Source organism: Eschrichtius robustus, chromosome 10 (assembly GCF_028021215.1).
Source record: "Eschrichtius robustus isolate mEscRob2 chromosome 10, mEscRob2.pri, whole genome shotgun sequence".
In the NCBI taxonomy this organism is placed as follows: Eukaryota; Metazoa; Chordata; class Mammalia; order Artiodactyla; family Eschrichtiidae; genus Eschrichtius; species Eschrichtius robustus.
Window position 1 is genome coordinate 113,610,701 of NC_090833.1, and position 6,709 is coordinate 113,617,409.

Here is a 6,709-nt window from a genome sequence, read left to right on the forward strand (position 1 = left end):
CCATCTCTGCACTGACCTGAGCACTCCGCGCTGACGCAGGGAGTGACTGCTGTGGTGCGCAGTCCCTCCCTCTCTCCGCCCCACGCTGAGCTGCGGGTCAGGCGGCGGGCGCCTGTGAGGGTCTGCCTTTGACCAATAGGAATCGCTATACCCAAGGGAGAGCGACGTTAAATAGCAAATTAGAAAACACCATGACAGGTCGAGAGAGACAAGACGGAAGAAAGAAAAAAGATTTTTGCATTGGGTCCCACCAGTTGTGCCGCTGGCCTTGATTGACAGCCCTGAGTGACCGCATGTGCTCCTCCTCCATCTAACCCCTCTCCCGGCCAGCAGCAGCTATCCTGATTTCTGGTATTCACTACCTGCCTTTTCTTTATAATTTTACCGCACAATTATGAACTCTAAAAAGACTTTTTAGTTTTTTGTGTGTTTTTGAACTTTATTTAAGTGGAATCGTGTACTTTGTTATTGTTTTATCTGGCTTCTTCCCTGTCTTGAAGATCTGCTTGTACCTCGCTTAACTAACTCTTTTCATTGTGGATGAATAAAATACACTTTATTTAACCATTTTATTGTTGATGGACATAGGGGTTGTTTCCAGTTTAGGGATATTAAAAGCAACCTTGCCATGATCATTCTTGTACATGTGCCCTGATACCTCTGTGCTTACAGTTTAATAGGACAGGTATTTAGGAACAGAATTGCTGAGTCATAGAGTATGCATAGCTGCAACTTTACTGGGTACTTCCAAACTTTGACACTTCCACAAGCCTTTTTTTTTTTTAACGATCCAATGGATTTGTCTGGTATCTCATTGTGATTTTACACTGAGTATTCCTGATTACTAATGAGGTTATATGTTAATTGGTCTTTGGGCTTTCCTCTTTGGAAGCTTCTATTTCGGACTTAAGCTGTTCTTCTGTTGGGTTTGTGACTTTTTCTATTGATTTGTAGTTCTTTATATATTCTGAATAAGAGCCATTTCTCGAAGTTATGTATTGCAAATATCTTTCCTACTCTATCACTTGCCTTTTGGCTGTGGTGGCGACTTTTGGTTAAAGTCTTTTAATTTTTTTTTTTAATATTTATTTAAGTTGGTTGCACCAGGTCGTAGTTGCGGCACTCAGGCTCCTTAGTTGTGGCATGCGAACTCTTAGTTGCAGCATGCATGTGGGATCTAGTTCCCTGACCAGGGATCGAACCCTGGCCCGCTGCATCAGGAGTGCGGAGTCCTAACCACTGCACCACCAGGGAAGTCCCTAAAGTCTTTTACTGTGGAAAAAAATATATCAATCTTTTCTTTTATGACTGGTCATTTTTGTGACTTAATAGTTCCTTAGTATCTTAGTACCTTCAAAGTCATGAAGATACTTTTCTATATTACCTTCTCACCAGAGTGTTTTTATCAGTTTTATTAGACCTTTCAAAGGACTGATTTTAGTTTTGTTCATGGTTTCTATGGTATTTTTTTTCTATTTCAGGTCTTCTCTTTTATTATTTCCTTCTACTTTATTTTGCTATTCTTTTACTAATTTCTTTACAAATATGTTCATTAGAAGTTATACATTTCCCTATGAATACTATTTTGTCTGCATCCCACACATCATAATATTATCTAAATTCCTTCATGATTATTTCTGATGCCTAAATTATTTGGATGGAGATGTCTTAATTACCAAACATATACAGATGGTCTCATATCTCTAAGTCCACTAAAATTTAATGAGGTTTGCTTTTTAACCAAGAATATGGTTGATTTTTTAAAATATTCTGTATCTACTTGAAAACAATTTATATTGTGCTGTTAGGTCAGTGTTCTATTTATGTCCATCGGGTATTATTAAATGGACTAATCAGTCTTATGTATCCTTACAGACTTTTTGTCTCCTTGTTCCAACTAATTACTAAATTAAAATATCCCACTTAGCTTGTAGATTTATTTCTCTTCTTAGTTCTGTCAATTTTTCCTCTGCATATGTTAAGACCATATTATTTATACAAATTAAAAACTGTTATGTAAACCCAGAACTGAACATTTTAACATTCTGTAGTGACCTTCATAATCTCTGTAATGATTTTAGCCTTAAATTCTATTCTGTCTGGTTGCTATCAATATAGTTACAACACCTGTCTTTTATTTAGTGTTTGCATGATATATTTTTCCATCTTTTTACTTTCAGCCTTTCTGTATCCTGATGTCTTAGATATGTTTCTAAAACATGTGGTTTTGCATGTTTTCTTTTTAAATCTGGCCTGATAATCTTTGTGTTTTAACTAGGGCATTTAGTCTATTTATAGTTATGTAATTACTAATATATTTCAATATATTTAAACCCAAACATATTAATCCTTCACTTTTTGTGCTTTATATTTGTTGTACCTACTCCACATTTTTATTCTCCTTTTTTTGCTTTCTTTTGGATTTTTTTTTATAATCCCATTTCCCCCCAATTAGTTTGGAAATTATACACTCTTTGTCTATTCTTTTGACCCTAAAACTTATAATATGTTTTCTTTACTTTTTTTAGCCCAGTATTAATCTTTACTTTGCCCTTTTTCTAGAAAATGCAAAGTTCCTTTGAGAATCACCTTTTTTTTTTTCTGGCTTCTTTTAAAATTTTTTTTCTGTCTTTGATTTTCTATGGTTTCACATAAAGTAAAATGCCTTTTATTTTTTAAAATCCTGCTTGTACTTCATTGGGCTTCTTATAGATTAACATCTTTAATCAATTCTCAGACATTTTCAGCCATTATCTCTTCACATATTGTCTGGGTCCTTATTCTCTCATTCATTTCTGGGACTCCAGTTTGATATATATATTAGGCCATCCCAGTGTATCCTCCATGTCTCTTGCTCTATCTTCAGTATTTTTTATTTTTAATTTTGTCTCTCCTTCCCTCATTTGGGATGTTTCTTTTAACCTATCTTGCAGTCAGTCATTCTCTCTTTAGGTGTGCCTAATCTGCTCTAAAATTTACCCATAGTTTTTATACCTTTAACTATTCTATTTTCTAGTTTTATAATTCCCATTTGGTTATTTTCCAAATCTTAAATGTCATTTTTTATGGTTTCCAGTTCCTTGACAAAATTTATAAGCTTGACTTATTTCCATGAACATAACAAGCATAGTGGTATAAAGACTATGTTTGTTATCAAGTCTTTTTGTCTGTTGTTTCTGTTGGTGCTGGCTAATTCTTGACTCTTCTTTCATCCCATTATCTTTGATTGTTTGCTATTCATTTTATTTGAAAACTTAATTATGGAAATAATTTGAGGCACTGGATCACGTTCTGTTCTTCCAAAGAGGAGTTTCATTGCCTTCTTTCAGGTCGTTAAGGGTTCCAATAGTCCTGAACCCATGCTTGAGGATTTCTGAGTCAAACAAATGATTATAGTCCATATCCCCACTTTTGGCCTATACTTCCTGGGGGTCCTGTCACAGAGTGGGGGATGTTTCACTAGGGTTACCCTCCTTAATGTGTACTGGACTCACGCCTAGATCCAAGTGACTGCCAAATGCTCAGCTTTTTTCTCACCTTTCTTAAGTTGCTTGTTTATGACTAGTACTGTTTATGTTAAAACAACATCTGCAACCTAATAGTGTTCGCAGTCTAACATCTTGGTCAGCCCACCTCTGCTGCTTCCACCATGATTTTCTTCTCACCAGAATGTGAGGCATACAAAATGCAGAGGTAGTTCCCAGGTAATGCTGGAGCTTGCTCTACAAATACAAAACTATCTGTGGCTGACTACCAATTTGGAATGGTATTAATCTTCAAAAATAAGTTGAACATAGCTTTAAATCCCCAGGATCAAAACAAGAATTCTTGGGACATCTCATCCATAACCCAACTGGATTATGATAAGATCCAGTAAGACCTTCTTAAACATTCCTGTACAATGCTCTAGTTTCCTGGGTTCAGGAGAAACATTTTACTAACAGTTTTCTTTTTAGCATATCAAAATAAAATGCTGCTTCTCTCTGAGCCTCTTGCATTAAAACTTTTTAATCTACACTGTAGGCCTTATATGATTTTCCATTAAACTACTTTGTCACATTATCTTCTAGACATAGCCTTAATGTCATAGTAGGTGTGAACATCTATATAATTGGCTCTAATTAGGATGGTGATAACCAGAGCATTCTTGTTCATTATCTAAAGCCAATAATCATAGTACTTTCAGAGAATTTCTTCATTTCTTTTGAGAACATGGGAGAAAAATTAATTATATCATCATTCTATAAGAACATGGGGTCTGCTTAGTTCTTCTTATTCCTTTTCTTGAAATCTATCCACAGCAACAAGGAGAATGAAAATAAGTTCATGGAAACTGAATTTTCAGCAAACAGCTGACTAACAAAACCCCAAGGCTCCAAAATTACATGTGAACACTGTAGTAGGCAACTGAGACCAGAAGCACAGTGCAGCAAGTGTACGCAGGAATTCAAGAAAACATTTTGGGAAAGATATGAGATTGAATAGGGTCCAAATACCCAAGAGGGAGAAAGAGAGAAGGATAGAAAGTGCCTAATCAGAGGTAGCAGATCTTAGAAAGCAACAGTAAAATAACTTTCTAAAAGTGATAATATTATTTTGGAAGGCAAAGCCTTGGTCCCTGCAGCCTGTGAATGAATCAGGAAATTGAGAACTGTGTGCAGAAGCTTTTCAGAGCCAGGTTAGGTACTGAGAGGCAGAGGAAATGTGATTTCACAGAGTTGCCATATTTTAAGGAAGTAACTCTTTTGCTATAGCAATGGAGGAGAGAGCCCACGAGAGATTAATTCTGTAAAGCTATCCTGGCCCTTCTTTCCACCTCCTGATAATAGTCTAGGAAAATTCAACTCATCCAAATATGAGGATTATGAAAATCATATGCACAATAGCTACTCAAAAATACAGTAAGAAAACTGTGAAACAGAGTAAAACAGTTTTCTTACAGAAGATGAAAATTTACTGGGAAATTGTTACCATAAAACAAATGAAATTTATAACTCAACATTTCAACATGAATTTGAAAAACTTAATGAAACAATCCTAGCTATGAAGTAAAATCACAAAGAAGTAATAAACATAAGACTCAGGTAGCTGGGAGCCAGACAATAGGTTATTAATGCCTACTTTTTATAAGAATATAATCAGAGAACTGAGTATTTTGACCTTTTGGGGATGCGTAGTAAAGAATTAACCTGGACTTCCCTGGTGGCACAGTGGTTAAGAATCTGCCTGCCAATGCAGGGGACATGGGTTCGATCCCTGGTCCGGGAAGATCCCACATGCCGCGGAGCAACTAAGCCCGTGCACCACAACTACTGAGCCAGCGCTCTAGAGCCTGCGAGCCACAACTACTGAGCCCACGTGCTGCAACTACTGAAGCCTGCGTGCCTAGAGCCCATGCTCTGCAACAAGAGAAGCCACTGCAATGAGACGCCCGCGCACCGCAACGAAGAGTAGCCCCTGTTCACTGCAACTAGAGAAGGCCTGTGCGCAGCAACGAAGACCCAATGCCGCCAAAAAGAAATAAGTAAATAAATAAATTTATTAAAAAAAAAAAAAAAGAATTAATCTCACTGGTCTGGTCTTTGCCCTCATGTCCTGGGAGGTAATCTCTAGGAAGAGTAGGTTTGTTTACCTGGGGTCCTTGGGCCACATAGTATTCTCTCTACGTCCAGAGGGGATGGAGACTAAAAATCAGCCATGAGGGCTGTCAACCATGTCTACATAACTGAGTCCCAATAAAAGCTCTGGAAACCAAGACTCAGATAAGCTTCCCTAGTTGGCAATATTCTGTGTGTGTCATTGCACATTGTTTCTGGGAAAGTAATGCGGTCCGTGACTCCACTGGGACAGGACAACTGGAAGCTGCACATTTGGACTTTTTCTGGACTCTGCCCTGTGCACCAATTCCTTTGGCTGATTTTAATCCGTATCCCTTTGCTTTAATAAACCATAAGTGTGAATATAACCACTTACAGTGAGTTCACTGCATCCTTCAAATATATTTTCAAACCTAAAAGGGGTCTTGGAACCTGTGAACTCTGAAGCTGGTGTCAGATGTGAGGGTGGTCTCTTATGGACCACTTCCCTAATTGTGCAGGAAATTTTTGAAGTTTTGCCACAAAGTATATAATCAGATTTTTAAGTCATGCCTACTGATAGGATATATTTTATGTTTGTTCACAACAGACTCCTATGAGAGGTTGTGTGGACTATTTGTGTGTTTCTGTGAATTTTTGATTATAATACCAATAGTTCTTGCTACATTTGTTTTAATGCTGTGTCACCTTTAATGCGGGTGCTATATCTGGTTCATAAAAGGCCTCTTTTTGTTTTAAAAAAAAAAAGAATGAGGGTGAATTAGATACTGTTCTGATAAGCAAACATAAATAAATAAAGTCTTTTTTTTTTTTTTTTTGCCATTGGCACCTTCTCAGTCCCACTAGAGAAAGTGTCACTCCTATATCCAGCAACAGTGCCTTCAGGGTGTGGCTACAATGAGGAACTAACATTCTTCAGTTACTCTTCTATTCATATCCTATGTTCTGTCACTTTAGCCACTTTCAATATTTTCAGTTCTCTTGAAAACCTTCCTTCTCGTCTGCTTGGCAAAACTCAGCTCTTGTTCAGTCCAGGCCTAGTGACCACTCTTCCTCCACAGTGTTTCACTGCAGGTCCTTCTGCCCATCCCTAGCGAGTACTGAATTGTTAG